This window comes from Oryzias latipes, chromosome 18 (genome assembly GCF_002234675.1).
Source record: "Oryzias latipes chromosome 18, ASM223467v1".
NCBI lineage: Eukaryota > Metazoa > Chordata > Actinopteri > Beloniformes > Adrianichthyidae > Oryzias > Oryzias latipes.
The window spans coordinates 20,625,045-20,646,985 of NC_019876.2; the positions used below are offsets into that span (position 1 = coordinate 20,625,045).

The 21,941-nt window shown below is 39.9% G+C and overlaps 1 protein-coding gene across 1 annotated transcript in view; it reads right to left on the minus strand.

Moving 5' to 3' along the window:
- LOC101165845 (5-hydroxytryptamine receptor 2C-like) overlaps positions 1 to 21,941 on the minus strand; it is a 252,916-nt gene that overhangs the window by 189,997 nt on the left and 40,978 nt on the right. The window contains exon 2 of the mRNA XM_020711729.2: positions 5,340 to 5,421. The gene's annotated coding sequence lies outside the window, so the exon portion shown is untranslated. The remainder of the gene's footprint in view (positions 1 to 5,339; positions 5,422 to 21,941) is intronic.

Consider the following 21,941-nt stretch of genomic DNA (forward strand, 5'->3'; position numbering starts at 1 on the left):
GGGTTGCTAACACTACTTCATCAGTAATTCACTCATTTATACTTAGAGGAATTCAGTAAGTCAAACAGAACAACAATAGATAGATAACAAGCAGTATCAATGTTTTTCCCTCTGACATTTCACAACTGAAAAACAAGCAAATCAGGTCAAAATCAAAAACATTTTCTGTCTGGGTCATTTGATTTGTTTTTCTAATTCCATTAAAGGGATCATCTGTTTTTTCCATTCTTTTTTTCAATTTTGCAAATATTAAAAGTAAAATACACTGTATGTTACTACACCCTAACTCTATCAATGCTATTGTCTTGATACTACAAGAGGTGCCCAAAAAAATGTTATGGTATTTAAATGTTTAACTGGCATGTTTTCAAAGTCATTCAAGTGTGTTGTGTCACACTCAACTGATCAAGATAGTAAACATTGCATTTTAGAGCAAGAAATGCCAACAAGTGATGGTGATCTAAAAAGAATTTAACAAGAACCTTGCCCGGTCAGACTCTGTCAGATTTAGAAACCTTATAATGCATTTACTGTGGTTTCCTTACTTTGACAAATATAAAAAAATAAAAATATTGAATCATTTTTATTTTATTATCCTAATTTTGTGCTTTTGGGAAAATGTTATTTACTTATATCCACAAAATGGTCTTTAACTGGTTATATTTCTAAAAAGTGAATGTACACAGTATCTAACAGCACCACTAAAGCACTGCTTAGGCCTTTTAAAGGGCCCTGCCAACAGGATCTGAAATACTGCCCTTTTACTGTAGTTTTGGAATTAAATACATCTAACAAATCCTAGACAACTACTCACTACATTTTGAGAGAGGAAAAGGTTTTCTGATTGGATACAATGAGAATTTTCATCATTCATAATCATCATTCATCAGAATCAGAATTTTATTTTTGTTTTTTATGACAACCGACTGCCAAAAAGTTTGTATATTGGACTGGAAAGCAGTTTTTCAGCATACCTATTAACTTTAAAATGGAAGAATGTTGAATAATAACTGAAAAAACAAAAAGTGAAGCTTAAAGAACTGACCTAAGCAAAAAACAGCAGGCATAAAACTCTCCCACAAGAGTCTAGATATGAATGCTGGTTTATAAAAAAAAAGAAAAAAAAGAAAATAGCTGATCAAATAGTTGCAGGGAGAGATTGCAGAGGAGGGTTTGTGCAGTACATACTGAACAACAGAACCATGAACAGTAGTGGAATTTAAGGCAAAAGCAAAAGATTATTTTTAAAGAAAAAAAACTCGACTACTTCTCACAGAACTGTGGATGAAGAGAAGTTTTACAGAAAAGCAAAGCCACAAAAAAGCAGGTCAAGACTAAAAACAAAGTGACAAAAAAGGACACATCTTATCTATAAATTTTGAAATGGTGATCCTCACTTTTACATGGTTGTCAATGAGCCATTTTATTTGTACACGATGCATTAATACAAAAGCAATAAGACTTCCAAATCCTACTCCTGTTGACATTTTTATTTAATAAGGATGATCTAGATTTGTCCTCATGGATGGATGGCACTTTTGTTTGGCCAAAAGAGAGAGGAATTGTTCATTTGTTTTTAGATGTTTGACCTTTATACATGGTTTTTATTTAAAAAAAAAGCACAAAATCCAACCACCAAAAATGAATGCAACCACAAAAGGGAGTGTCCTCCCCTTTGTGGTTTTGTCTTGTTGTAGCAGGAACAGCATCCGACTTAAAACCAAAGCTAAATGAAATAAAACGTTGATGTTGGACCAGTCATAACCTGCGTACACAACAACCACCACTGTTGCTGTTGGCCTACAGGGTGCCGTTTGAAATTACACTACTTGGTCAAAGAATGAGAGGAGGAAGGTGTGTCTGTAAACAGATACAGAAAAGGAAGGGTAGGAGTGTAGAACTTCAAGTAGAATGTTTGTTTGTAGAGCTTGACAGAAAAAACTATAAAGTTGGCTGACATGATGGAAAGAAGACAGTTGGATACTTGATGGAAAGAGAGCAAGGCTTATAGTAGGTTCAAACTGTTTTATGGTGTTAATGGAAAGAAGAAGTGGAATGAAGACAACGTCTTAAGAGGAAAAGGTTAGTTAAAAAGTAGAAGGACACAGAGCGCAGAATGACAAAAAGGGAGATTGTGGATTCGGGGGTGGAAAAGCCAAACAACGGGTGTTTAGTATTATTGTAAAGTAGGGGTGGACGTAAAATTTCTGACTGAAGTGTTTAAAAAATTCTTGGAGAGTGAGATGATGCCTGGAAAAGTGAGAGGATGCCTAGAAGAAGTGTTCAAGTTCCCCTTTTTAAGAAGGGAGACGTGTAGAAACTACAGGGAAAAAAAACTGTTGAGTCACACAATGAAGTTATGGTAAAGAGTAGTGGAAGCCAAGCTGAGGTCCCAAATACTGTTGAAACAGTATAGTTTCATGCCAGGAAAAAAATACTGCAACTTTGAGGATGCTTCTGGACAAGTACAATGAAGGTCAGAAGGAGGTGCTTTGTGTTTTTGTAGATCCAGAGGCAGGATATCCTTTGACAAGATACAAAGATAGGAGCTGTGGTTTGTATGAGGCCGTCTGCAGTGACAGGGAGGTACATTGGAGTTGTTCAAGACATGAATGAGAGCTGTTCTCTAGCTGTGACAGAGAAGCTTAAGTTGTGGGTGGTAGGGTTGTGCCGATGGACGATACCATCGATGGAGAGACACCATCGTGATGCCACGCCCCCGCCAAGGTGCGAGTCGACCCTATAAGCCGCGGTTACATGTGCAAAATATCTTGATGGGATCAATGGTCGGATTAGAATCCAACCGTGTAGATGGGCCCAGAAAAACTTTTTCAGATTATAAAAAACATTCACATGGGTCACACTTTCGGTCGGAATAAATCATTCGCACAGGCGCAGCAGTGTTTTTAAAAACCGGAAGCGAAACTTAGTTCCGCCGAGCGGCTACATACATAGATAGGTCAGCTCGGTATTATACAAGATGATCTCCTAAACGTGCTTTTATTAATGTTACGGTTATTATGAAGCGCCTGTTCGCGCATCATTTTAATCCCTGTGGTCAGTGCTTTTTCTGTTGAAAAACGGAGCCGGAAGCCAGGATTAGCAGTATGCTAACACGGGGTAACAACATTAGCACGAACATAAATCCATGCGTGAAACGCTACAATCTGCATCTTGGCTGCAGGTAAATAACATCAGCCTTTATTTTGTCGGGACACGACAGGAAACACAAATGTTTGAACGGTTTCTAAGGACTGAGCGGCCGTTCTGCTTCGAAGCTTACACACTGCATTAGCTAGCGCTCCGAGCTCTGCCCCGACACACACTTTTACCGGGAGACCCGGTTCTCCTAAATTCCGGTTGCTCGTTCACGTAGAGCTGCGGGACCGATCACAGTCCTAAATCTCCCACACGTAACAAAGCATCCTTACTTCCCCTAAAACACAAAACTGTAAGTCCGTCTGCTCTGCTAGAGACACGGTCGCTCGCTCCAGCGGTCTAATCAAACGCAGGACCGGACCACTTCTTTTCTATTTTGTTTATTTGATTTTTTTTAAAGTCACTTCCCTCAGTTTAGACTGGATCATCGCGGAGGAGTCATTATTTGGGAAATAAAATAAATAAATTAAAATGACGAATGGCAATTATATATATAAGAACGAAAAATTAAAAATAGCCCCCCGACGATATCATCGTCCATCCCGATGGTTGACTGCAAACATCGTCAACTGCCAATTTAGGGCACATCGCCCAACCCTAGTGGGTGGGACTACACCAAGAATCAGCTTTCTTGTTTCTGTGGTGATCGACAAACTGACAGATGAGGTTAGACAGGAATCTCTGTGGACCATGATGTTTGCAAATGACATTGTGATCTGTAGTGGGAGCAGGTGGAGGACAATCTACAGAGGTGGAGGTTTCCTTATAGATGAATGAAGGTAAGCTGTAGCAAGACAGAGTATCTGTGTGTAAATTAGAGGAACTCAAAAGGAAAGGTAAGGTTAAAGGGAGCAGGGTTGAAGAAGGTGGAGGACTTTAAGTTCTAAGGGCAACAGTCTAGAACAACAGAGTGTTAGAAAGACGTGGATTGACGTATGCAAGCAGGTTTGAACATGGGGAGGAAGGTTTCGCGTGTGATGTGTGACAATGAGTGAGTGTGGTGAGAGCAGCTATGTCATTGGTTAAGAGATTCTGATGCAGAGACAGTAGGCAGAGCTGAAGACAGCAGAAATTAAAGTTCTCTTTGGTAGTGATAATCAGGATGAATAGGATCAGGAATTAATCCATGATAGGACCAGTTTATGATAGATATTTTTGAGATGAGGACAGAAAAGCAGATTGAGACGGTTTGGACATGTTCATAGGAGAGACAGTGGTTATGTTGGTAACCAATGCCCAGCACTGGAGAAAGATGCCTATAGCAAGACCAACAGAGGTTCATGGATACAGAAAAGGAGAACAACCCCTAATGTCAAGAGGCAACAAATAAGATGTAGACAATTTAAAAATTAGGGCTACCTGGCCTAATTAGACTGAGAATTAGTTGGAATATAAACAAATGTTGATAATAAAGCTAAGCTGGATGGTTTTTTGTTGTATTTGTGTATTGTTTTGAGACAAACTCAGTTGTGAACTGGCATTTTATAAATTAACTGAATTGATCTGAGTTCATTAAGGACAATCATAAGAACAAAAAAAAGCAATGGTCATCAGGGAAAAGCTGCTTGCCCACACAGCTGGAGTGAACTGCAGTGTGCTTAAAGCTGTACAAACAGACCTCATACCATATTTAACAATATATTCATTTATAGCCTTAATCCTCTGCTGCTGCTCTTGTTGGTACCAAGATATCAGCCATCAGTGATAGTAAGAGAACAATAAAACAATAAAAAACAACAACACAAGAATAAAATATCTCTAGGATCCAAGGACTAATTCATATGACTTAATCAAATGTCCCTCACACACTTGCAGCAGCTGTAACCTGATCTAATGCCCGACAAGTCAGGCTAATCCTGCAGGCAATGATAACCTTAACAGGTTCACCCATAGAGGTACACACTCCAATCAACAAAAGATGCACACATGCTATAGTAAAGGGCTGGTGACTCTCCCCAGCTCACCATTTGGATCACAAGTATTTAGGCTTGTCACACACAAACAAAAACATATGCATTTGATTCCCCATAGGCATCGCAACTAAGTAGACAGCAAGATTTGAGATGTTCCATGCATAAATACACAGACAATACCTCAAGTCATCCCCCAAACATTCATCTTGGCAAACGTCTGTCTTTCTTCCAGTAACTATAAAGCGCCTTCAAGTATATTTATGGCACCTCTGATTTTGGCTCTGCAGACGGACTGTTCCTCCTCTGATGTCAGCCAGCTGGCCTGGAAATTTCTGTTCTCCACTTCACCCTGTGTAAGGCAGTTCAAAGAAAGTTACGTCAGTAGATGGGTCAAAAACAAAGACGTGTTTGAAGAGCATTAGAAGCGGTGTGTTCATTTGACTTCTCTGACAACCTTTACCACACAAGAGCTTTGTGTAGGTGTTTTTCTTTGGGACAAAGATGAGGTTAAATGTTCTCAGAATGTTTTGTAGAGGTGACCAGTTTGTGAGTGTTTCCAAGAGTGCCGGTGTGCTGCTGCATTAAAAGATCACCCAAAGTCTCTTTGTTACACATACTGTCAAGACTTCTCTTTTGTGTATTTTCAAAATTCAACTCATGTGGTGACCTTTGAGAGTGATCAGAAATGACAGATGTCTACAGTAATTTATGTTGTACTTGATGAATGAATGTATGAATACTTCAAAATATTTAAAAAAAAATGCTTCAAATATGAAAAAAGCGACATCTACAAAGCAAATATATTTTTATTCTGTCACAGTTATAAAGATCTTTTATGACGCATTTTACACCTTAAGGGGGACATTAATCTAAAATGTCATTCACCTATGCTGAATGTCCAGTTTTTTTGTTTTCTTTTTTTATCAAGTACAAAGAAATAAATCATGCATGTACTGTACGTTTAGAATTAGTTAACATAAATGAGCTTTCAGGAAATAGGTCAATGCTTTCAACAGAGCTTTGTCACAAATTTACCAAATTTAAAAAATAAATACATAATAACATAAACCTTGTAAAATCCTAATGTGTTTTGCTATGGAAATTATTATTCATGTACCTGAGTATCGAAGCATCTTTTTAAAAAGTACATACATACATACATACATACATACATACATACATACATACATACATACATACATACATACATACATACATACATACATACATACATACATACATACATACATACATACATACATACATACATACATACATACATACACACATACACACATACATACTGTATATATACTGTACACTTACTGTCTACTTTATTAGGCACACCTGTCCAACTGCTTGTTAACACAAACATTTAGGCATGTAGACATAGTCAAGAAGACAATATGCTGCAGTTCAAACTGAGCATCAGAATAGGGACAAAGAGGGGATTTCAGTGACTTTGAACATAGCATGGTTGTTGGTTTCAGACAGGCTGGTCTGAATATTTAAGAACCTGCAGATCTACTGGGATTTTCACACACAACGATCTCCAGGGTTTACAGAGAATTGTCCAAAAAAGAAGAAAATATCCTATGAGCGGGTAGAAATGCCTTGCAGTTGCCAGAGGTCAAAGGAGAATGGCCAGACTCATTCCAGCTGATGGAAAGGTAACATTACTCTCATTCCCAGAAAAGCATCTTTGAACGCACAACACATTCAACCTCGAGGCAGATGGACTACCGCAGCAGAAGACGATAACGGGTGCCACCACTCCTGTCAGCTAAGAACAGGAAGCCGAGGCTACAATTCACACAGTATTACCAAAATTGGACAACAGAACATTGGAAAAACGTACCCTGGTCTGATTAGTCTTAATTTCTGCTGCAACATCCGGGTAGTAGGGTCAGAACTAGGCGTAAGTAACATGAAAGCATGGATCCATCCGGCCTCTTATCAATGGTTCAGGTTGCTGGTGGTGTAATGGTGTGGGGGATATTTTCTTAGCACACTTTGGCCCCCTTAATACCAATTCAGCATGGTTACAACTCCACAGCCTACCTGAGTATTGTTGCTGGACATGTCCATCCCTTGATGACCACAGTGTACCCAACTTCTGATGGCTACTTTCAGCAGTATAAAGCAGCATGTCATAAAGCTGGAATCAACTCAGACTGGTTCTAGAACATAACTATGAGTTCCCTATTGTAGCAACTTTGTCCCAGAAAGAACTAAATGGGCTAGTGACCTGGGGCCTCATTTATAAAACTTTGCGTAGGATTTGCGTCAGAAGTGGCGTACGGATGAAACATAGGACGTGTGTGCGCACAGAAATATTCGGATTTATAAAACCGTGCGCTCGCACATCCTACGCATCTTTCCCTTAATAAATCACAACCAATTCTAAATGCAGCGCAGCTCTTGCGGCTTCATGACACGCCCATAGTTGCCCATAAATAGTCCACGAAACGCCCACAAATTAATATTCATGGCTTGCGAAATCATGGCAAACACAGAGAGGAAATCAAAAAAACGTAACTTCACTCAATGTGAAGTTGAAGTTATCATTGGCGAGGTGGAAAAGAGGAGAAAATGTTGTTTGGAGGGCATAGTGTGGGCATTAATAATGCCAAAAAGGCACGTGAGTGGCAAACGGTGGCAGACGCCAAATGCTGTAGCCTCACAACCTTGGACCCTGGCCGAATAAAAAAAGAAATGGTCGGACATCAAAGTCGAGGCAAAAAAAAGTCTAGTGCTCCATCGGGGGGGGCGGAGCGCCAGATGCACCGGGTGTCACGCGTGGTTCCTCCGAGTGCTCTTCTGTAACGCCGGGCTGAAAAGCCCGCAGAGGTCCAAGAGGACGGTTTGAGGAAGTCGGAACCGGCTCATAAGCCACTAGTCTTGGTTTCCAGCAAGTCTTCTTAATGTCTAAAGATGCGTTCACTCCGAATTCTTCCATTTGCCACATCTTCTAAGAGCGCAAGATCAGCCATTGTGCGTCATTACGCATTGTGATGGAGCATTTTATTTCCATCCATTTAATTACATCTGACAAGCTACAGATGTTGGTAATAATCGACGTGGAAATGGGAAACTGATCAGCGCAAATGTAATTTCTTGTTGCTTTCTGAATGGTTGAGACATACTCCATACATGGTTTTATCAAAAATAAAACAAATTAAAGGCATATGTATGAATACCATAATTCCATAGCTTATGAAGAAATGTTTTACTATGGAAACAACTTTCCCCAGTGGACAATTAGTGCGTCTGTCCGTCCGTCCGCACGCCCGCACCTATATCTGCTCCGCCAGACGGACACATTAACGAGAATATTAGTTTTGTACATTATTTCGTTCTGTTAACTATATTATTTATGAGGATGAATTGCACAACATGCCAATATTGCAGAACATATTTCACTTTTCTTTCTGCAAAGAAGTGTTCATTTGAATTTCTGTTGTAATTTTCGTTTGATTTTTTTTTGTTTGTCACACTGCTGATCGATCAAACGGGTGTTTGTGTAGGCTGTTAATTGTAAGACTTGCTTTGTGAAGTGTTCATGTAATTTCTGAGAGGCAGTATTGTCATTTTCACTTTCACGTGTTTCTTCCATCTGCCGACGGCGTCGCCGTTTCACATTTCACCCGTTTTTGTGCGTACGCCTGGGACAGAGCTTGCGTGAAGGACCGCACATTTTCCCGTCAAGTTTGCTTTTTATAAATCTCAATTATTGCGTAGAGAGTGGCGTACGCCTTCTTTTGTGTGTACGCAACGTTTATAAATGAGGCCCCAGAAGTCTAAAATTCAGCTCAAGGAGAGAGTGGCAGAAAACTGAAGTTGCTTTTGGTTTGGTGTTATTTATTGTTGGTGCCAAATATTTACAGTGACAGACAGCATTGAACAATGAGACAAAGTAAATTGCCATTCATACGTATATGTAATGGGTCAGCGACAAAAAAATGCTGTTTAAAAAGGCTTGTTGTTGTTGCTAACAAACTCCAGTTGGCAGTGCACAAGCTCCCTGCTCCGCTCCCTTTCAATGGATCCACTCCACTTGTTTAACCCTTCTGCTATCCTAGGCACTTTAACATTGGGAGTTGGGTCATCTAGACCCACTAGACAGTGCTCTGAACCTTTTTTCCTCAGTGATTTGTGATCTTCACTGGTGTCCATGGATTACATGAAATCTTTCCGACTTTATCCACCTTTGTCATGGTAGGGAGAACACGTCAATGTAAGGGTGGGGTCAATCTAAGATAGCACAAGGGACACAAATAGTCCCATGTATATCTTTGTTTTCCTTGTCCAAATTGGTATCTGGCTCAAAACTGTACGGCTGGATAGCTCCAACATTGCTCGCCATTTTTGATGCACTGCTAATGTTAGGTGGGGATTGTGAGGGGCTGTAAGCGAGTGGCAGAGTGTGTAAACAAAAAGATGATGGAAAATATGGGCCAATGGTCCCACCCACATCTCAGAGGTGACTTTTTACATATAGAACAATATATTACAAACAACTTTTATGAAAATTTTCAATTAAATGTGAAATTTCATTAACTTTTTTTTTCAAATTTTCGGTATTTCAAAAAACTTTTAAGCACTAAAATGTTAACTAATTATTTTACTTTTATTTTGAAGGTCCATTAACATAAATGACTGCCTTTAGACACAGAAATGTCAAAAGTCAGAGTATGTAATTGTTAAATCCAGATCTCTTTAAATAAATTCACCAAAAATGTCTTATTTTATGAGATAACAAACCCTGCACATCATCTCTTGTCAAGGTTAATCTTTTTTTTTAATAATAGATTCTAGCTATCTAGAATGACTCAATAAATTCCCATAATATACACATAAATTTGATGTATTTTTAAGTCAAAGAAAAGATGTGCTGCAGACACTTTCATCAAGAAATGTGCTTCCATTTAGGAATCAGACCTGGAACTCAGGGTCATTTAAACAGAGCTGGAGGCTGTTTGTTGACTTATAAGCAGACATGGTCACCTTTAACATTTTAAGGCTTTTAAGAAGTCTTACTTGCAATAATAATTTTTCTCATTTTAAAAGTGGTAATTTGGAAACTTCATTAATAATGCCAACACTAAGACAAAACGATTGTTCTTTTAGATAGTGTTCTATGAAAGTACATGCACATGCCACGCTAGGTTCTTGACTGCAGTGGAAAATGGCCTGCAGAGGAAAAGTCCTCACAGAGGGAGGAATGCTATAAACTCTGAAGATGACAACGGGGAGATGAGAGGCTCTTATCTCATTCTTTCCAAACCAGTCCCACCATATTCTGAAGGCCAATGTGAGATGGTTATCAGTAAAAAAAAAATAGAAATTGGCTGTATTTTCTGTTCAGCTTCTATTTGTAGGACAGTTTATTATTATTTTTTTAGTGAGGTATTATTTCTTTAAATTCAGATAGAATCTTTGACCTGCAGCCATACATCATTAGTCATGTGACTAAAAACAATATTTGTAAAGAAATCTTGTACCAACTTAAACCTAAGCAGAGGGAAATGAAACAGTTACTGCTTGATGCTACATTCACATCGGGCTTGGAAATGCATGTTTGAGCAACTACTTCCAATGAAAAGTCTGCATAAACATGTGTATATGCACTTTCAGGCTTCCACATTCAAAACTCTCGCATTCATGCTGCGCAAAATTTTAAGTTTGTTTTCAAGCTCTACGTACAAAACCTGTGGTCATTGCATGCACATTGAAAGCTCAACCATTTGACCTTTGAGCAATCAGGGACTCAGATTTAGTAGGGACGTATGGTTGGCGTCCTTTTCAAAACATGGAAGTGCCAACCCTTTGAAAATTGAGATACCGTTAAATTAAGAATTACTGTTTTTGCCTGGCCGGTAATTATATGACATAAGTCAGTTATACATCGAAACAGAGCTGTGACAGAAAAAGTCTGGAGCAAGATTCACAAGATTTTCATTGGTGAAAGGTCATCGGTGAAAGTACATGTGTAATAAAATCGGTTAGAGACGTATGAACACCGTATGCTGAAAGAGTGTTTAAAAACGTGCTGAACGGGCATTCCTTAATGCACCCCACATGGCTGGCATGTCCATAGCTGAAGGACTGGGGTTGATAAGTCTTTGTTCAAGTGAACATAACACTCAGTATTCTGAAATATATAAATCTTTATTCTGTGCCAGTCTTTTGCATTATGCCTATATCCACCATGCACATGGCATTCAAAGTAAAGCACAAACAGTTTAAGACAACCACTTAACTCACTTTTTTAATAAAAGTTGATCACTAATAAACAAATGCATATGGCTGGAACAGTATAACACATGCAAATCCACACCTAAAAGCCAAGTCTGTGGCCATTGTGTGTTGGTGTGAAGTCCCGCTGCTAACAACAGCACTACGAGAGCGGCAGTTATAAATTGTCTCTTATAGGCATTCAGCTCACACTTCTCTGCCACATTCGTTCCTCTCCTCTACCTCCGTCCATCACTTATTTTTTCACTGACTCCAGATTCTGTCTCCTCATCATTTTCATTCACAATCTGCCTTTTCTCATTTATCTTGTTTCCATGGTGTGGTCACTGTCCTATTGTAACGCTGAAATATTGCAATCCTGGTAGATTCCAATTGACCAAAAGTCAATACAGAACCTGCCTAAATACAAGTGCTGAATCAAGTTTGCCCACTCTCTCTCTCTTTATATGATGTTTATATAAAATACATTTTATAAAATCTATTGTACCATGGATATTATTTCTTTAGATAAAAATATAATGTGGTACAGCATGTTTTTTAACATCAGTAAGATCCATTACTGTGGTAGAGCATAAACTGAAGCCATCCAATGAATTAGTTTAATTATCTAAAAACACAAGGTTTCTTCAAAAAGATGTAATAATACACTAACTCTTGGAACCTTGAGGTAAACTTTGACAGGCATTTTAAATTGGACAAAGAGTTCAGTGCAGTAGTCCAGTTTATGTTTTATCACTTGAGGCAAATCAGCAAAGTCACGCCCTATCCTCAATATCCTGCACTGGAACAAGTGATCTTTGCTTTGATATTTTCCAGACCACTGCAACTCTCTGTATGGATATATATATATATATATATAGGTTGGTAAGGTGCAGGACTGTCATGCAGGAAACCTGGGTTCGATTCCCAGGGCGGAACGAACAATTAATGGTAATGGAAAAAATGGCAATGAAATGGGGGCAATTACCATGGAAATGGGGCAATTACCATAACAATGACGGGCAATTAACATCACCCAGTGAGGGTCCTTGGGCAAGACCCTTAACGCTAATGCCTACCTCACAACATGAGATACAATGAACCACATGTCTCAGACGTCGCCCGGCCAAACAAGGTCTGCGTCAGGTGCTGAGGGACCAGAGCACCCTGATGGAAAGTGGGCTACTGGAACAAGACGGAAATGGACTAGATGTGAGAACAAGGTTCTGTTAGAATGCTACTACTCAAGTAATCCCACCCAGAGGGGTTACATGCAGAGAATGGAATGAATGGATGCTTCGAAACCCACAATCAAGCCTAACTGCCAAACAACTGGTAGCTCAGTGCTCTAACATCCACAAACGGCATCTCCTATCACAACTTGAGATTGAAGCGATACAATACAATGCCACGGGAGAGCCAGAACAACAGGTCAGAGGGGAGGTTATGCCACACTCCCACCCTGAGATAGGGTACACAGCCCCAACAACCACAATTACGCTGAGCGAGGCAGCAACTGACCTGAAAGACAAGATCGTGTCTACAATGAACACTAGGCAACCCCGACACCAGCTACAACGGTTAAGTGACGTACCTGAAAGTCTACTGGAAACTGTGAATGAAGCATTGAGGGCAATTCCTACCACAACCATCACAGAAACCAATGAACTGGTTTACACTTCAGCAGCAGTGATCCTTGAGATGCTTGGCTACAAGAACAACCATGGAAGAAAACAGTACCCACCATGGAAGCAACGGTTAGAGGCCAAAATCAAGGCAACTCGGAAGGATGTGAGTAAGCTGACAGAGGCTCAAAGAGGTACAATGAGAAAGCAAGTACCTAAGAGATACAGCCAGATGCCCATACCTGAAGCACTGGAAACTGCCAAACAAAGGCTCCTAGCCTTGAGCAGCCGCCTAAAGAGGTACACAAGAGACAATGAAGCCAGACAAATAAACAGGCTCTTCGCAACTCAACCTGCAAAAGTGTACGCTCAGTGGCAGGGTCAAAACAGCCGAGCAGACCCACCAAGGCTAGAAACTGAACAGTACTGGAAAAGTATATGGGAGAAACAGACAGGACATAACAGCAATGCCCAGTGGCTGGTCTCTCTGAGAAAAGAACATAGCAACCTTCCCGAACAGAATCCAGTAACCATCACAGTGGCAGACATCCAAGAAAGAGTCTCAGGTATGAAGAACTGGACAGCACCGGGCCCTGACATGATACATGCCTACTGGCTAAAGAAGCTTACCGCACTCCACGAGCGCCTGGCAGCACAAATGAACCAGCTGCTAAGAGATGGGACTCACCCCGAATGGCTAACAGAAGGGCGAACGATCATGATCCAGAAGGATCCCTCAAAGGGTGCAGTCCCATCCAACTACCGGCCAATAACCTGTCTGTCCACAACATGGAAGCTCATGTCAGGCATCATTGCAACCAAGATAAATAGGCACATGGATCAATTCATGAGTAACACACAGAAGGGCATTGGTAGAGTCTCCAGAGGAGCCAAACACCAACTCCTGGTTGACAGAACAGTCGCTCAAGACTGCAAGTCTCGACACACCAACCTGTGCACAGCCTGGATTAATTACAAGAAGGCCTATGACTCGATGCCACACACATGGATCACTGAATGCTTGGAGCTGTACAACATCAACAGGACTCTAAGAGCCTTCATAGGAAACTCAATGAAGCTGTGGAAAACCACCCTTGAAGCCAGTGGGAAGCCACTTGCACAAGTGTCCATCAAATGTGGGATATACCAAGGTGATGCTCTGTCCCCACTGCTGTTATGCATAGGTCTCAACCCCCTCAGTCAAATAATCCCCAAGACTGACTATGGATACCGACTCAGAAATGGGGCCAACATCAGTCACTTCCTCTACATGGATGACATCAAGCTATATGCTAAGAGCGAGCGTGACATTGACTCCCTGATCCACACCACCAGGATCTACAGTACTGACATTGGGATGTCATTAGGGCTCGAGAAATACAGCCGGATGGTGACAAAGAGAGGCAAGGTAGTCCACACAGGAGGGGTCTCACTCCCAGAAGGAACAATAGCAGACATCGAGGACAGTTACAAGTACCTTGGAATTCCACAGGCAAATGGCAATCTGGAGCAGGCAACAAGGAAAGCTGCAACAGCTAAATACCTCCAACGAGTAAGGCAAGTCCTGAGAAGCCAGCTCAATGGCAAAAATAAGACCCGGGCACTAAACAGCTACCCACTGCCAGTTATCAGATACCCTCCAGGAATAATAAGATGGCCAAAGGAAGAGATACAAACACGAAAGCTCCTCACCATGCATGGAGGGTTCCATCCCAAATCCAGCACCCTGAGACTGTATGCTAGCCGCAAGGAAGGAGGCCGAGGACTAGTGAGCGTAGAAGCCACTATCCAGGATGAAACATCCAAGATCCATGAGTACATCAAGCTCAAGGCCCCAACTGACAGTGTGCTCAGTGAATGTCTCAGGCAATGGAGAGCAGAGGATACAGTGCTGGAGGACAGATCCTCATGGGAGGACAAACCCCTGCATGGGATGTACCACCGGACCATAACTGAAGTGGCTGATATCAAGAAGTCCTACCAATGGCTAGAAAGGGCTGGCCTACAGGACAGCACCGAAGCGCTCATCCTGGCAGCCCAGGAACAAGCCCTGAGCACCAGAGCAATAGACGCTCAGATCTACCACACCAGACAAGACCCAAGGTGTAGGCTGTGCAAAGAAGCTCCTGAAACAATCCAGCACATAACTGCAGGGTGTAAGATGCTGGCAGGGAAAGCATACATGGAGCGCCACAATCAAGTGGCTGGAATAATATATAGTAACATATGTGCAGAATATGAACTGGAAACCCCAAGATCAAAATGGGAAACACCTCCGAAGGTGGTAGAGAATGAGAGGGCAAAGATCCTGTGGGACTTCCAGATCCAGACTGATAGGATGGTAATGGCGAACCAACCAGACATTGTAGTGGTGGATGAAGAACAGAGGAAAGCCGTTGTGGTGGATGTGGCAATGCCAAGCGATGGGAACATCCGAAAGAAGGAACATGAGAAACTGGAGAAATACCAGGGACTCAGAATAGAAATGGAGAAAGCATGGAAAGTGAAGGTGACAGTGGTGCCTGTGGTAATTGGAGCACTCGGGGCAGTAACCCCCAAGCTGGAGGAGTGGCTACAACAGATACCTGGAAAGACCTCAGACCTCTCAGTCCAGAAAAGCGCAGTGCTAGGAACAGCTAAGATACTGCGCAGGACCCTCAAACTCCCAGGCCTCTGGTAGAGGACCCGAGCTTAGATATATATATATATATATATATATATATATACCAGTATCTTCTCTGCCGTCTCCATCTGGTTCAAACTGCAGCTGTCCGCTGGGGACCAGATTGTGTGAGCGTATTAGTCTTTATTATGCCCTCTTCACTGGCTGCCTGTGTCTTTTAGAATTTTAATTATGATTTTACTTCTGGTTTTAAAATCCTTGAATGGTCTGGCACCCATCTATGGTAACTTTTACATTTAAATCCACCACGTCGAGTCCTGACATTAAAGATCAAATGCTTTTAATGGTTCCAAGGACTCTGCATGTGACTAGGGGAGACAGAGCCTTTTCAGTCACAGCTCCCAAACGGGAATGCTCTCCCCTTTTCTTTGAGATCTGCCAGATCCTTCAGTGATTTTAAGTCACTTTTAAAAACTCATCTTTTTACTCAGGTTTTTAACTCTAGCGAGTAGACCTAGTGGGGCAGCTGTTATTGTTTAATTGCTTTTATTGTTATTGTTTCTTTTATCATATTTTTTGTTTAGTGATTTTATTTATATTTGGTTTTATGATCAGCACTTTTGTTGCCCATGCATTATAGGTGCTATACAAATAATAAAACTGATTGATTAACTCTGCTATTTATTCTTTAAAAACCAGTGATGTCTCTGGCGACACTTTAAAAACACACACTGTTTGACATATCGTAACTCTTTGACCATTATCATGATCACAGTTAATTCTGTCATAGAGAAAAGTGGCTTTGCATATCAACTTTGCACTGATATGCAACATATCAGTAAAAATAAGTGTTGTAAACTACGCAAAGCCGCTTTTCTTCCATAACAGTCAATTGATTTACATTGATAGTGTAAACACTTCACTTCTGTTGCATATCAGCAATAGTCTACTTGTCTCTGCCTCAGAATCCGCTGGAATAACATTTATTGTGTAAACAGTTGAAGAGTTCCCATGGTCGAAAGACTGTCATGTTGAAGGGTTAAAATGTTAACCCCTAAGTATGAACCAATATTCTCCTCACCAGAAATTTTATAAACATTGAGCATTGAGATTAAAAGAAGAAGTGCTTAGTTGGACCTGAGTTTATCATAATTTCTTCAATGAACTCAAACACAGGACAGTTAGTGATGTTAAGTTCCCAGCCTGGGCTGCACGGTGGCGCAGTGGTTAGCGCTCTTGCCTCACAGCAAGAAGGCCCCCGGTTCAAGTCCCAGCTGGGGGATGTGAAAAACAGAACATCAATGGGGGACCTTTCTGTGTGGAGTTTGCATGTTCTCCCCGTGCATGCGTGGGTTCTCTCCGGGGTCTCAGGCTTCCTCCCACCATCCAAAAACAGGCTTCATAGGTTAATTGGCAACTCTAAATTGACCATAGTTGTGAGTGCGGGAGTGAATGGGTGTGTGAGTGAGGACATTCTACCCTGCAACAAACTGGCGACTTGTTCAGGGTGTCCCCCCTGCCTTCGCCCACAAGTGGCCGGGATAGGCTCCGGCAGCCCCGTGACCCCGAAAGGGATAAAACGGTTAAGAAAATGAAAAGTTCCCAGCCTTTGACTTCTGTGATGTGTTAAAAAACTACAGCCAATTCTGCTTTAAAGTGTAAAAAACTGGTAAAAATTGAGACAGATGCTCCCACAACCACTTGGAATTATCGACTAGCTGACAGTCTACAGTTTGTGTGACTGTAGGATGGTTTGCATGAGACAACTACAACTGACTGCAGTTTTCTTTGTAGTCATTGTTGGCAAAACAGTAAAGAACCCAATACCAGTAAGTCAAAAGATAAAAAGAAACTGAATATTTTCAAAGAATACCTGCTCTCTCCTAGGAACGGTTCTGGGGCTGTAAAGAAAAAAAATGTGTCAGTGTGGGGAGCTCTAGCAGCTCCAGAAAACCACATTAGCTTCTATATCGTGGGTGATTAACCCTGGAGATGAAATTCGAGACACATTTACTACTTTTTTTCCAGTCTTCTATGTGTGCACTTCATTCTCTATCAAACTTTGAGAGAAATATATTTTATTTTGAGGTTTACTTGCATGAAACTTTCTAAAAATTGCAGCTTGAAACAAGGAACATATGCAGATACCCCCCTTTCCCATACATACTTAAAACTTATGACACCAAGCCGAAAATAGTCTTTGACTGTCATTAAAGAAAATTCTGTTTGTGAACACAAACAGTAGCACATCTGGATCCCAACAAAATAAAAACAAAACAGCAGCATAAAATGGCAACTTCCTAACTACAATCCCATTATGCTAGCTGCATGAATAAGCAAACCCAAAACTGCGGGAAAACACCCAAAATTAAAGAAAAATAAAAATATAGTATCAGACCACTGACTGCATACAAGAACTGGACTGAGTGGCCCCTTCCCCCTCTTGTTTCAAATAGGGAGTCACTCTGGCTCCAAGAAGCTAAAATCACATAGACTTTTGTTGAGAAATAAACAGCTATATCTTTGTCAAAATAACCCTTTTTGCTTTGATACCTTTTTTTTAACATGATCTTTTTAATCCTATATTTTAGTGCAGGTTATTCGGGTTATGAGTTGATCATGCCTTAAGTAAGTTGTCTTTAAGAATTGCTTTGAACATTTAAAATGTTTGATTAATAGATTATTCAGAGCCCTCTTAAAAGTGGTAGGGGTGTGGACTTCTAACAAGGTCACTATTGATTGATGAGAGAGAAAGATATTTTGACTAATACCAACTTGGACCAATTACTGGCTGTGTCTGTATCCCCAAAAAATGGTGACTGAACTGACTTTATTTTGGTTGAGCCTGAAGTAAGCAATTTGCCATGGGTGACACAATACTCAGTCCAGTTCTTTTATACAGTCAAAGAATCTGATACAAAGCTACAATCTAAAAATACTTTTTTGTGAACACACATTTAAGTAAGGGGAAAGAGCAACATGTTAAATAAGTAATCAAAAATAAAATATTTAGCGAAACTGGCTAAGTCTTTGCAGCTTTGCACTGAAAGGGCACAACTCGAGCAGAACCGTGCAGATATCCGGCTTTTCCAAATAAAACAACAAAATCTATAAAATGATCACAGCAGAAGTAAAACATGAAAAATAAATAAAAATAGTGATGCTAGTAAATTTTAAGTCCCTTACACACTTTCCTTTCAATTCATTGAACTCTCTTGTGCACCTTTTGACTCTAGCTTTAAGATTTGTCAAAAAGCAAGTACAGGTAGCTCAATCAGGATTTATGTGTAGGCCGGCAGGGTTTCAATGCCTGAGAATAGTTGAGAAAGGTTGAAATCTTCCCAAGACTCATTTGGTACTTTTTTGTTTTTTGGTACATGTTAAGAAAGCCTCCTGAGTAATACTAGCCTGAGGTTCACCAGGTAGAGGCATCCAAAAGAAAGCCCTTTGCTTCATATGGGAGTCCCCTGGAGGGATTATGCACACATACATACAGTGTCTTATTTTTAGAGAGTAATTCAACTGAGTTAAATGATCAGAGACCGTCCAGGTGTCAGTCATGACAAGGACCAGTCAATATCACCAAATGCTACATGTCTGTTTATTTGTATCACCCAAAGATCCCCAATTAGATATTTTTCACAAGTCTCATTTATTTATCATTTTCCAACTTTTTTTTTAATTTCGGACTTAAAAAGGGACATTGATAAAAATGGAATAGAAACTCTGGAACAATTTCCTGTAGATGACCCCATATCTTCCAATTAACATAAGAATTAAGCAGAGAGAATAAAAAAGTGAGTCAAGACAACAATGCCTAGTCCCCGCTCCTACTTGAAGCTCTGCATAACTTATTAGTAAATGAACGGATCAACTTTTAACTGCTTGAACGTTTTGTCTTTCAAATGGGATTTAAGGAAAACTTCAAAAATGCGGACATTGAATAGCAGATGAAATTTCAAAGGCAGTACGGCTGATATTGGACTTTTTGAAACAGGGATTCTTTTCTCACACCTGAGGTTAAGGAAGAATGCCAGCGGCAAAAAAATGAAAACACACCTAATTCATCTAATTTTTGAAAGCAATCAGTGGTTCAAATGTCGTTAAGAAATTGCACATATTGCATACATGAAGCACTGTAAAGGCTTTCTGAAAATAATCATATATATATATATAGTATAATCTAAAAGTTTTGTAGAATTACATTATTAGCCACAGACAGAAGAATTTGCATAGATACAAACTGTGGCTTCATTTTGATCTTGTCACTGCAAGTAAGTGACTTTCTAAACTGCATTTTGGTCATATCCCCTCTTTAAGTAATAAGTGTCCGTTTAGGATGCAGAAAAAATTATGAAGTCCTGTAAGTCCACAAAGCTTCTCCATTTGAGTCTTAAGTTCTGTACCCACTCAAAGGTTACTTTGATCAGATCCAATTTAGGTCAGATTTTTCAAAATCAAAGTTGGGCTAAGCCTGAAATTATTTATACCCCTGGCAATTTTTCGTCCAAGGGGGTGGTCTTAGCTTTTACCAAAATTTGCCATGGATACAACAGCATCAAGGTTAGGCTATAAGGTTATAAGGTTAGTATGTAAGACTAGGAATATAAACATGAAAGTACTGATATGCTTTTAGAGCACCCTAAGAATGACCTTGGAAAGAAAAGACATACAAGACAATAAACATATCCCAGATGATTATTTCATTAAAGTTCAAAATGTGCTGGTTTTGTTGGAGGGTCAAGCGCATTTAATTGTCAATCAATCAACCATTCACTTTATATGTAGAGCACCTTTCAACAGCACGCTGTTAAACACAAAGTGCTTGACATAAAAGGCATTATAAACATAGCTTAAAACAATAAATAGTCATGAGACACAATAGATAAAAAGCAATAATTAAATGACAGAATTAAAATGGAAGGAAACACTATTGCCAATCCGCTGAAGAAAGCACTGTGTAAATGAAAAGATAGAAAAGGAAAAATGTACAAATGACAAACCATTCAAGGCGTAAACTACTTAAAAGCCAAATAAATTACTATGCTGATTAAAAGAGTTATGTAATGCTGAGTTAAAAATTTACATTTTAAAATCTCCGATTTAAAAACTCTCGGACCTACAGGTAATTTATTCCACGGATGAGGACCACAATAATGAAAAGAGGTCTCATCGTGGGTCCTAGTTTCATAAGAACCAGAGGATCTGAGAATTCTTGATGGTTTGTATGGAGTGAGAAGATCGGATAAATAGGAAGGTCCCAATCCATAAAAACATTTAAAAACTAGAAGGAGAAGCTTAAAATTAACCCTGAAAATGACAATGTGGCAGGTACATCGTTTTGACGAAAATGTAATTACACTGAACTTAAAATAAAGTATATAAATTAAAGTAACAATATTTTTGTGAAATGCATATGTAGCTTCAGACATTAGAAAATAAATTATCTCAGTAATGCGATCAATTCAAGGCCTCCATTGGCCTTCCCTCCAAAGGCAATTATGTGGCCTCCCAAGGGATAATATGTCATTGTTTTATGTATTGTGCTCTATGAAAATGTTGTCCTTGAAATGTTGATCTTTTTTTTTTTCCTCAAAGACTATTACACGATTTTTGGATGTTCCTGCTGTTGTTCATTCCAGGCCAGGAAAGCTCCACTCCAACGTCATCCAACTGTGTTTTCAAGCGTCATGCTTTTTGCACATGGTTATAATCAAGCTGAATTAAAAAAGTGCCCATCCAAAACCCCTCTCGCAAAGTTGAAGCATTCCATTTCACACATTGTTATGCTGAAGAATTAGCATGATCATTCAGAGGGGAAAAAAGCGGCTTCTAGCCCGAACTAGGGAAAACGTGTTTTCCAGCCACTAAATGTAACTGCTGAAAAATTAGGCCGGGCAGGTAATATTCATTCTGCATCTGCCAGCTACAGACGTGCCAAACGACTACTAAGAAGCATAATCCATCACTCCATGGAACCCCTTTCCACTGTTTTACAGTCTTATGGTGGTGTGCTTTAGGCAACTTAATCTAATGCTTGTCATTGAAGTCGAGGATGTGATGCTTAAATGCAGCTGTTCAGCTAAGTGTTGGTTGCAGATGTAAATTATCCTTTTGCTGCTTTAATTGTAATACATTTAAAGGAGAAATCAGCCACTTTGACCATCTCCCGTACAACAGCAGTATGCCCATAAGGTGAAAACAAATGACAGCATCAGAACGTAATGTAATAAATCCATGGTGACCTTTAAAATGTATTGGCTTTATGTTCTTTATCTTTTTATTTGATTTACATTCTTGAGTATGTGAGTATTAGATTTTTCTATATTTCTATTCTAATTGTTATACATTTTTAGTCTCCCCAACTGGTTTGTGAGAACACTT